The sequence below is a fragment of the Papio anubis genome, chromosome 7 (assembly GCF_008728515.1).
Source record: "Papio anubis isolate 15944 chromosome 7, Panubis1.0, whole genome shotgun sequence".
NCBI classification, from domain to species: Eukaryota; Metazoa; Chordata; class Mammalia; order Primates; family Cercopithecidae; genus Papio; species Papio anubis.
In genome coordinates, this window is record NC_044982.1 from 157,802,125 (window position 1) to 157,813,735 (window position 11,611).

Consider the following 11,611-nt stretch of genomic DNA (forward strand, 5'->3'; position numbering starts at 1 on the left):
TCAGCAGATGAAAAGTCCACTTCTGAAGAAAGGAGACACTAAAAGTGCCATGAGCTTTTCCACCCAAGAGTCCACACGAGCTTGCCCACACTCCCTCCTGACACTGTCTCCAGAATTATTAGGTGAACAATCCAGTGCTTATTAAATCCTGTCATTATGATGGAAAAAGACAACCTTGAAGGAAGCAGCTGTGCCTTTGCTATAAACGTTGGACTGCCACAGGCTGTTGTCCTTGCTAGCGTCTGCCTGACGTCACGTGCATAAAGTCCTAAAGGTTACAGGGACCGCAAGGACACCATTGTACAGTCTGAATTCACCGTGAAAATCTAGATGGTGTGTGTGCTGTAGACGAGGATCTGATCCTCCCTGAGCTTGCATGAGGAGCTGTGCCTTACCTTTGACATACGGCCCCACGCAGGCAATGTGACAGCAGCAGAGTCCCTGGGAATCTGAGCCACTTCCTCCTGCAGTGCATGTGTGCCTTCCAGATCCGCTGGGGCCCAGTCTTGCAAATGCAACATACTTTATAACGGAAGATCACTGTGCCCATCCGACGGGACGGTTATGTGGATCAGATAGCCCTTGGCTTGTGATGCACAGCCCAAGTTCTGCAGTCACTCTGTTTCCACAATCAGATCTTCAACCTGCACCAAGGCCCAGTGGCAGCCTGGAGCTGCTTTTCTAGAGAAGACTAGTTCACTAGTCAGAACGGGAAGACAGGGACTTCATTCAAATCTTGAGGTTTGCGCTCCGACTCTCCCCTCAAGGCTTGCCAGCATCTCCCTACAGTGTCTGTAACTGCCCTGGGGATGCCTGCAGCCGTGCTGTGCTATTTCACAAGGCCCAAGTGGCAGGGCACCCAGCATGGCAACCTGGACCTGGGAGCTGCACTTGCTTGCTCTGGTCCCCCTCAAACCTTGCAGCCTTGGGAGGTTACCTGCTAATGGGTTAGAGCAGCAAATCCAATATGTTATATGCTGCCTATAAAATTAAAAGTCGACCATCAAGAATTTTTTTTTTTTTTTTTTTTTTTTTTTTGATGATTGGTACAACTGTTTCTCACTTTGCAGGGTAATTTCAAGTCACTCATTCCTAAAATTACCATCAGGATGTTGTATTTCTTTTGTGTTACCATCTTGGTATGAGATGGGCAACTTCCTCATGTAATAGGAAACAAACTTGGGAATTCTGATGGTTATTTAACATGATCTCTCTCAGCATTCATTCTGGAGAAGGGGAATAACCATGGGAGGGGTCCACCATTTCACAGGACCAATTATTATGCAGACTTAGCACAATAATGCACCTGTCACTTGGCCAACATAAGCCTCTATTCTGTCTTAAGGACCAGAGGATGTTTTGAGTCTCTGAGAAGCAGGGAAAATTTGAAACCATTAGGACTATCTAGATATTTCTTACTGGAATGCAAAAGTCACCTGGTAAATGGCCACAGGTCCCTCTGAGGAAGGTGTGGGAAGAGCAGTAAATGCATCCGTGGGTCTGTTGCAGGATCTTTCTCAAATGCACCTGGATGACCTCTCTTCAATGACCTGTGAGGCTAGGAACACTCTCAGGTCTGGGAAGCAGCTTGTGTCATTCATCCTTCTTATGATGACTGAAGCTTCTCCCCAGGTCCAGATTCTCTCCAGGTTTCTATGTCAAGCTTCCCATAGAAGCTGTTGCTTTGAGCTCTGTGATCCACTTGCCTTTTGGCAGAGGCCTCTGAAGCATAATGTGGTAACGGCGCCTGCCTTGACTATGACAATTCAGCACACCCCTGGTCTTCACCACCTTGGAATCCCGTTATTCCTACTGAGAAAAGAGAACTTTATTCCATTACTGCCTCTCCTACTGTCAGCAACAGTCTCCAAAGGACAGATGTCAGAGACTTCTAAGGACACTGGTGGCCCCCCCGCAACACTGCATTTATTAATGCTTCAATGCAGGAAGTGTCCACTGGATTCTCTCGCAGGGAATGCTAGGGGACAGCTGAGTAGGGGACACATAAAAATCTGAGCCTTTGGACTCCTTTCTTTATATGCCCAATATTAACCAACTGTGCATATTAAATAACGCCTGTTCCAAGTGGTCAAGCTAACACATTAAGTCTCAAATTCTCGGTGAGTGTGCCTGTCCAGAAATTTGGCCCATTCAAGCCTTGTGTTTTATCCTCTGGGATGTAATATACTTAGATTCCATTTCCTTAAGTGGAATCCAAAGAGGGGTGTAGTTCTGTAACTTTTTCAATAGGCAGGTTAATTTGTCTTGAAGACTTTCTACTTCTCTATCCCTCTATCCAGGATGCGTTAGTATCTTGTAAGAGCCCTGGAGAAAATGATGGGTATTGAGGGATGAATCTTGAGACAAATACACATCAGTTTGTGAGGCAACTAACCCAGGTCCAGTCACTAGATGGCTTTAAGTGGAGAAAAGAGGGGTGGGCTTGTGGATCATAGGGAGATAGCATGATTCTTCACACTTAACTCTTGGTCAAGATTGTCTTTGCTAACACCTATGCTTGCAAATAAATTTTAGGATAAGCTTGCTTATGCCTATTTAAAAAAAAAAACTTGACCTGATGTGATAGAAATCACACTAAATCTACAAGTGAATTTGGGCAGAATTGACAATTTTACTATGTTGAGCTTTCCATCCCTTGGATATGATATGTCTCTCCATTTATTTAGGTCTCTTCTGGTTTCTTTCATCAACATCTTACAATTTTCAGCATACATAACCTGGACAAGTTTTATTAGATTTATAATTCAATATTTAATATTCTTTGAAGAGAAAGGTACCGTGTTTCAAATTTCAGCTTCCAAATGTGCATAATTAACATGTAGAAATGTGATTGATTTGTGTGTATAGATCCGGTCGGTATACCATGGGCTTGTTGAGTTCACTTATCAGTTATAGAATTAAAAAAAAATTCCTTGGTATTTTTAATGTAGATCATTATGTCATCTACTAATAGGAACATTTTCATTTCTGCCTTCTCAATCTTTCTGCCTTTAATATATATTTTTTGCCTTATTCTGGCAGTTAGAACTCATGAGAAGAAATTTGGCCATTCATTCACTAAGCTAGATCTACTTGCAACAACTTCTTTCAGTTTTTCTTCATTTTGGAAGAGTTTCATTTCACCTTCATTCTTGAAGGAAGTCTTACTGGACATGGCATTCTTAGTTGACAGTTTCTTTTGGCCCTTGAAAAATGCTCTGTTACTTCCCTGTGCCCATATGGTTTCTGATGAGGAATGTACTGTCATTCAAATTGATTTTCCCCTATAGGTAAGTTGTCATTTCTCTCTTGCTGCTTTCAGGAATTTCTTCTTTCTTTTTATTTAATTTCAGGGATTTGATTATGTTGTGGCTTAGTATGGATTTCTTTGAGTTTATTGTTTTTGAAGTTTGCTCAGCTTTGTGAACTTCAGATTTCTTTTACCAAAATTGGGAAGTTTTCAGTTAATAATTATCCAAATACTCCTTCAGCCCCATTCTCTTTCTCTTCTTCTAGAACTCCAGTGATACAAATGTTGATTACAGTCTTTAAGGCTCTGTTTTTTTTTTTTTTTTCAATGTTTTCTCTCTGTGTTCGTATTGGATGAATTTTATTGATCTGACCTCAAGTTCAGTAATTCTATACTCTGTCATCTCCACTCTACTCATGAACCCATTCAGCATTTTATTTTTATCATTATTGTAGCTTTCTGTGTTTAGTTTTCATTTGGTTCGTTTATTTATTGCTTATTCATTGCCTATTGAATCATTTTGTAATATAGGCTTTAGAATCCTTGTCATATAATTTGTACAACTGACTTCTCCTAGTGTTGGCATCAGCTGATTGTCTTTTCTTATCCAAGTTCTAATTTTCTGGTTCATTGCGTGACAGATGATCTATAATTACATACTGGAAAAACTGGCTATTAGGAGATTATGGATTATATTTAAAAGTTGTATTTTAGCAAGCAGTTACCCTTTTTAGGTTTGGCACTTTTGTGCACTGCAGCTCCAGTGACTGTCTAGTTTTGGGAGCTGATGCCATGCTGTTTTGGTCTGCTTGCTTTATCATTGGTGTCGATGCTTCCACTGCTCCCTGCTGATGCTGCTTGAAGATGTGGAGAAAATATCCAGGTCAGGTCACCTAGTGTCCCTAGGAGGAGAGGATCTTCTGACTTGCTCATTTGTTTTGAGGTTCTCCCTGCACTGTGGAGTAGTGCCGACCATGAGCATTTCCCAGCCCAGGTGGTTTGGGATCAGGATATTCCTCATAGGTGCATCCTGGCCTGTGTCTCTGGGCTGAGGAAGGAATTCATCAGGCTTGATGGGAAGAGGAACACTTATGGTCAGTGGGGATTCAGATTGATGTCCCTAGTTGGTTCTTCCGGGCTCACCTGGTATTGTAAGTGGGACTTATGTTCAGCTTGAAGGAAGAGAGAGCCCATCTGGGCTGTGTTCTGCAGCTAGGCTGGGCCAGGAAACATTCTAGCTGGGTCACCTTCTTCTGTTGAGTGGAGGGTGTGGGTGCCCCACCACTATATTGTTCTTCCTACCCTGGATTCCAAACCAGTTCACCTTCCTCATCCACATTTCAGAGTTCTCCTTTGGTCATCTCAAGTTTCCAAGATTCATAATTGTACTGAGTGGGGAGGAACAGGCAGAAGTACAACTTTCTGGAAATGTCATCTTTTCCAGACCAAAATTCTCATTTGCTGTTGAGAAAGAAGTCATGTAATCAAACAATACTTTTTTTTTTTTTTTAATACATGTTAAAACTAGGTTTAAGATAAGCATAGCATTATTTCTTTAATTTCAAATTGGAGAGAGTTAGTTTTAGGTCAACAGGTACAACTTAGAAACAGGTTTTAAGTAACCTCCCTATTTAATTCTTATATGGGTTCTTTCCGTAAAAGCTAATGTCTGGATGGTTCTGCACTGAGAACACAGCTCACTGCTCCCCTCAGTCAGTTCCAGGCCGGCCTGTCCACTGCATGGCCTTTGTCACCCTGGCACTGGCTCCCCAACATCTAAAACCAGCAGTTTTAGTCTGGGTCTTGAAACTGTTGGCTGAACATGCCCAGAACTGGCTGCTGTACACCACAATGTCAATTTTCAGCAGCTTCCCACTTTTTCAAAGTAGCTTTGTCCAGGATGAGGAAGACCAATTCAACACTTACTCACATTTCCGACTTCTACATTTTCTGCAGGACATTTTTTGTGCTGTATATAATCACAGTTCTTCCCACGGTCACCATGCCCTAGTCGGGGTCCTTGGCCCCATGTGACTCTCACGGCCATAACTCACCTGCACTGGCCTGTGGCTGGGCTGGAGTCCCCTCCTCACTGTGTGGTTGGCAGGGGTGGGGGGCTGGAGGTGCTCACTGAGTCTGTCTGTGTGCCTGTTTCATGGGCAGTGATATGATGGTGTTAATTTTCAAATGGAGGAGACAGTAAGTGAAATTAATACATTTAGGAGTGACAAGTTTTGGGGAAAATGGAGTCAAGTAATTTTAAACAGGTTGGCTGGGAGGAAACATCTGAAGAGACATGTTGAGTCAGGGTTCTTGTCACAACCAGGAGGTCTGTAGCATGAGCAGGATGAGTGAGGGAGGAACCAGGGTCTGATTCTGCCGAACTGTAGGTTAGTGCCTGGAAGCAGCAGCTAGATAAATGGATGGGGATGTGGGAGAGCAGGGAGTACATCCCGCTGTCCTAGAAATGGGATGCTGTCTCCACTGCTGCATCAAAGGCCACAGTTGGAGGAGGGAGGAGACTGACTTTATTTAGGTTGTTGCCATAGGAGGAGACCCCAGATCTGAAGAGCAGTGTCATGGCTGGGGGTTATCTTGGAATTTTACAGGGAGGGTTAACCAGTTGCAGAGGAGGCGACTCACAGCTGGGATTGTTCTGCAGAAGAGGAAGTCTCCATCAGTTTTCTGAACAGAGATTGTTTTTCTCTGTAGTTAGCTAGTTTCAGGGGAATAAAAAGTTCTAATTTCTATTTTATTTTATTTTATTTTATTGATACAGAGTCTTGCTCTGTCGCCCAGGCTGGAGTGCAGTGGCATGATCTCGACTTACTGCAACCTCCACTTCCCACGTTCAAGTAATTCTCCTGCTTCAGCCTCCTGAGTAGCTATTACAGGGACACACCACCATGCCTGGTTAATTTTTGTATTTTTAGTACAGATGGGGTTTCACCATGTTGGCCAGGCTTGTCTCGAACTCCTCACCTCATGATCCACCTGCCTCGCCCTCCCACAGTGCTGGGATTACATGCGTGAGCCACTGCGCCAAGCCAAAAAGTTCTAACTTTAATGTCGACAAGGAGTGAAACTCTGTAAAATGTTTAAAGAGGTTTATTCTGAACTAAATATGAGTGACCAAGGCCTGAAGCACTGTCTCAAGAGGTCCTGAGAATATGTGCCCAAGGTGGTTGGGTTAGAGCTTGGTTTTATACATTTTAGGGGGGCAGAAGAAGTTACAAGCAGACATCAAGCAATACATGTAAGGTGTACATTGGTTTGGTCCAGACAGGTGGGACAACTTGAAGCAGGGGGCTTCCAAGTCATAGATGGATTCAGGGTTTTCTGATTGGCAACTGGTTGAAAGAGTTATTATCTAAAGACCTGGAATGAATTGAAAGGAGTGCCTGGGGTTGTGGACACCAAGGTTCTAATTATGTAGGTGAAATCTCTTAGATAGCTGCCCTTAGAGGCAATAGATGGCAAATGTTTCCTATTCAGACCTTTAAAAGGTGCCAGAATCTTAGTTAATTCTCTTCTGGATCAGGAAAAGGCCTGGAAGGGAAGGTGGATTCCCTACACAACATACATTTCCCCCAACAAGAGAAAGCTTTGCAGGGCCATTTCAAAATATGTCAGAGTGTCAGAGGTATTCAAACCAGAGCAACTACATCTTGGGTGAGGGCTAGGAAAATAAGGCTGGGACTTGCTGGTCTGCATTCCCAGAAAGTTAGGTATTCCTAGCCACTAGAGGTTAAGGGAACAGATTGAGAAGGTTTACTAAACACATCCAGACTTGGGAATGTCCAGATATCCCAATATCTTGAGAATAAAGGGATTCCTAATTTTGCTTTAAAGATAATAATATTGATTCCTGCAAAATATGGTAATTAAGAAAATTAATCCTTCACCACAAACCCTTGCAGCACAGCACATCTCGCCGTATCTTTTTTTATCCTATATACATACACATACGAGCATTGTACCTACGGTGGACACGTTTCCTCCTACTTTCAGAAATGCCCTACTCTGTCTATGGAGTAGCTGCACTTTCACCACTTTACTTTCTTAATAAACTTGCTTTTGCTTTGCACTGTGGACTCGCCCTGAATTCTTTCTTGCGGGAGATCCAAGAACCCTCTTTTGGGGTCTGGATCGGGACTCCATTTTGTGGTAAAATACTTCAGGTTCTTTTAGGGCCTGCTAGCTGTCATGTGACGTTGTACTAGAGTCAGGTTGGAATTTGGTCTCTTACTGGTACAAAAGGTCTGCTCTGTCAGAATCTCTGGTCAACTGTGCCTGAATTCCAAAGGGAGGAGGGTATCATGAGACATGTCGGACTCAGCTTCCCCTCATGGCCTGAATTAGTTTTCCAGGTTTCTCTGGAATGCCTTTGGCCAAGAGAGGGGTCCATCAGTCAGCTGGGTGGAGAGGGGTAGAACTTTATTTTTTGTTGACATTACCTAATCAATGGCAAGGAACAGTTTTAATGTTATCTAATCAATAATAAGTCCAACAGCAGGAGGTCAGAGGGTCTGTGTGTGGATGTGTCAGCTGCATATACATGGTGTCCGGGTAATCCTGTCTCAACAGAGCAACATTCAAATAAAATTCATCCAGCAATTGAGAATAATTGAATATGGAATGTAAATCTTTTACTGGCATTTTGACAGAGAAACCCAAAGGGCCAATGCAAAAACCACAGCACAACTTGTGAAGAGCAAATCCTTTTTCTCTGCCTCTTGCCCCATCACCAGCCCTGCTGGCCTGACCCCTGGTTTTCCCTCCATTTCTCCACCTCGTGCCCATGGTTCCCCCATCCAGACCAGCCTCTGGCTTTCTCCATCCCTGCCTGCCCTCATTGTCAATGTCAAGTTCCCACCATCCTGCTTTTGCTTGCTTTAAATTTAGCAGCTCTTTTCCCACCTGATTTTAATGAATTTATCAACTTTTAAAAGACCACCATTCCCCCTCCGCTGGCCCCACCTGGTCTTACAGAGCCAGGCTGAGGGTGCAGAGGGGCTGACACCCCAGATCTTAGTCATTGTTGTTGATTGTCTTTGCCCCTGTTGCCTGCCTGTCTTTGGGGCTAAGGACGCTAAATCGAGGGGCAGGTGTTGCTGCAGTGTGTCTGGGCCAGCTGCGGGCGCTGCCCGAACTGACCTTCAGTCTTTCTCACACTACTTCATGGACTCTGCAGTGTAGGAAATCAGTGAGAGGTTTCCTGGGGGGATATGGGTTACAGGGAAGCATCTGTGGCCAGGGAGCAGCTGGTAGACAGCCAAAAGCAGAGACACAGTGGCCAGGTGTGAAGGTGAAAGGCACATGCTCAGGACCTGGCTGTGGGAGGGAAGCCAGCTGGCCTCGGGGCAGGAGTGCTGGTGAAGGAGACTGCCGAGAGTCAAGGGCCATCAGCTTCCCCAGCTGCACAAGCTGATGGAAAGCATTTGCTGTGTGCTATCCAGACATAAGCTGTGCCTGAAGAGCAAGGATATGTGATTGAAACCCACTCGCCCTATGACGGTGGGCTCCTGGTCTAAGGGCAGCAGGTGTTTAGTTGCTGAATTCACTAATTCATGGCCTCCCTGGGCCCCACCGTGTTTCTGGGCCTGATACGTGGACAGACCATCTATGACATGGACAGAGGTGTGCTGTTGCGTCGCTGACACTCTGGAATAAGCTTCCTGGGCAGACAGAGGAGAGCAGGAGCAAAATTCCACCAGAAGGCTTCCGGGCGGCTCTCTGCCCTGGTGCTCAATAAGCCTGGACGAGGGACCACGATGAGCGTGTTGTTTTGTTGGACTGTAGCTGATGTTCCTCCCATCAGCCTGAAAGCGACTGGAATGAAGCCTGTCCCCACCCCTTTCTCAGGAGTGTGCAGAGTGTCTCTGTCCTCTCGCTCGTCTCTGCAGCCACTGGCAGTGCAGCCCGTACAGACTCATGGCCGTCCAGACTGGGACGCGTGCCATTCGGATTTCCTCTTGCCAGTAATTGGCAGCTACGCTGGGTGACCGGGCAGCCAGCTTCCCTGCAGATGCCTTTTGATAAAGTGCCACTGTGAGCCAGGGCACCAGGGTTCTCCCTCCCCAAGCGTGTGGGTGCTAAGAGGCGAGATGTGCTATGCAGAGAAGCAGCAGGATTGCAGAGGCAGCCAATGGGGAGCCTTGCAGAATGTCTACCCTGATGGCATTTTTTGCCGCAGATGAATTAAAAACAAGCTTCCTAATTAAGTGCCTAATCGAATACTCAGCCTCCTGAGGTGTGTACAGAAGAAACGGAAGACGGCTTTTGGCCTCCAGGGGCTTTCATTAAGCATTCCATATTTCATCATTTTCTCCCACTTCCTTCACTCCCCGGGGCCAGGGCCACGCGGGCTGCTTCTGGACTCCTCAGAGGGCCTTATGTATGGTGAGCCCTTAAACAAGCTGTGTGTGGACTAATGCATCATTTCGGATTCTATCTTACGTATAAAGAGAGTTTGAGATGCCTGAGGGATTCTTTTAGTGACAAAGCCAGATTACAGCCAGTTAGGTTCAAGCTGTTCCCTTGTTTTGCTCTCTTCGCCTCATCCTTTCCTGGTGTTTTGCCCAGCTTGCTTCTGCAGGCAATGTGTAGAAAGCTTTAAGGGAATGTGGCCCGGTGCTGCATCCTCCATTGCCTATAAGTCTTACCAGCCTCAGCTCTGCCATCGTGCTGCTTCTGCGTCTCAGTCTTCGGCCTGGGATGGGACTCTCAGGGTGGGAGGTGATTGGCTTTTGTCCCCCTCCCACATGGCCCTTCCCTTGACCTATGCACAGTTGGTCTGGGCTGGTCCGACCTTTTGACAAATTCTTGAAGACTTACCTTTCCCCAGGCATGTTGTCTGCTCCAAGGTTCCACAGCTGCTTTGCAGTGCATCAACATCATGCTTTAGAGCACTGGAGAATGATGTTTAACTTGCAGTCTGCAGCCAGAGAGGCCCCATTTGCTTTGTCAGTGCTCACTCTCACCGCCCTTCCACCATCAAGGCCCAACCAGAAGGCAGGGCATGTGTTCTCTCCTCCCGTCTTGCCCTGGAGCTGGCACGGTGCTCTTCTAGACAACACTGAGCACATGTAGGCAAAATGAACATATCACCTGCCTCCAAGCAAAGGCATAGCTGCCACAGTTCAGATAAGTCTGCAACGTGTATTTCCGAAAACCATCATTTTCAGCAAAAGAAAATGTCAAGAGGAGGATGTTTAAATCCTTGTCTAAATGTCCAGTCCTTAGAGAAAACAGCTTGGTTAAGTTGCTTCTGTTTTCGTGCTGAATTGCTTTGCAGGATGATTAATGTTAATCATGTAGCAATAATGAGAATATACTAAATGTACCATCTCAAACAATTTGTATGACACATTTGAATAAAAGTAATTTGAAACAATTCATAGTGACATTGTTACACTTTCCCTGAGCTCTGCTGTCCTAGAAACCTCAGGGTTAAGAAGCCTCCCGTCCCCTCCCTTCTCTTTTTGTTCCCCAGGAAAAGGCTTACTGCCAAGATCCACCCTTCCCCATGTGACTTACATTAAACTCTGGAATGCCCCTTGTTTATCTGGGATAAGGCCAGGCACAGACCCTCATAAATAATTAGCTGGACTTTGTCCCCACTCACCAGTCTGGACAAAACATTCAGTAACTTGACTTGGCCAACCATACTCAGGATCCTGTCCCACTGCCAGATGCAGACCCATCCTTTTTCACGTCTGCTGAGAATGTTTTCTGCTCAGCCCTGGGGTCACAGCACCAGCTCACTCCTCTTACTAGACCCTATGTGTGTAAGGGATGCGTTTCTCAGGCATCTTCATTCTGACGTGTCCAGCTGGTGAAGTCGTAGTTATATTTTCATGATCTAAGATGGAGACATTTTGTCTTGGTGAGGGTTAGAGGCCTCAGCCATAAGCAGGCCTGAGATAAGAGCTGTGCTGTACACAGGGCTGTGCTGGAAAGCCTCGCTGCCACCCACCCTATTACCCACAGCTCTGGAAATGCTGCTGAGCCTTCAGCTTCCTCTACCCTACTCACTGTTACCAAACTCAGAAGGGACCTCCAAGCTTCTTGCAGGTCTGCTTCTCGGGGATTTAGGTGGGATAGATGAGGAGAAATAGGACTCATTTCAGGAGGCTGGAGACTCATGAGACAAGCATGGGAGCTTCTCTCAGATCTGCTGACTGTGTAGGGACAGAGACAGAACAGGGCACACCCTGGGCTCGGCCAACCCAGCCCCTGCCTGTGCCTAGCTCTGCTGGCACACGGGGAGCAGAGGTCACTGCTTCTTCAGGCAGGATCTGAATTAATCTGCTTATTCCAGTCACCAGGATTAATATTTAATAAGCACTTATTCACCTG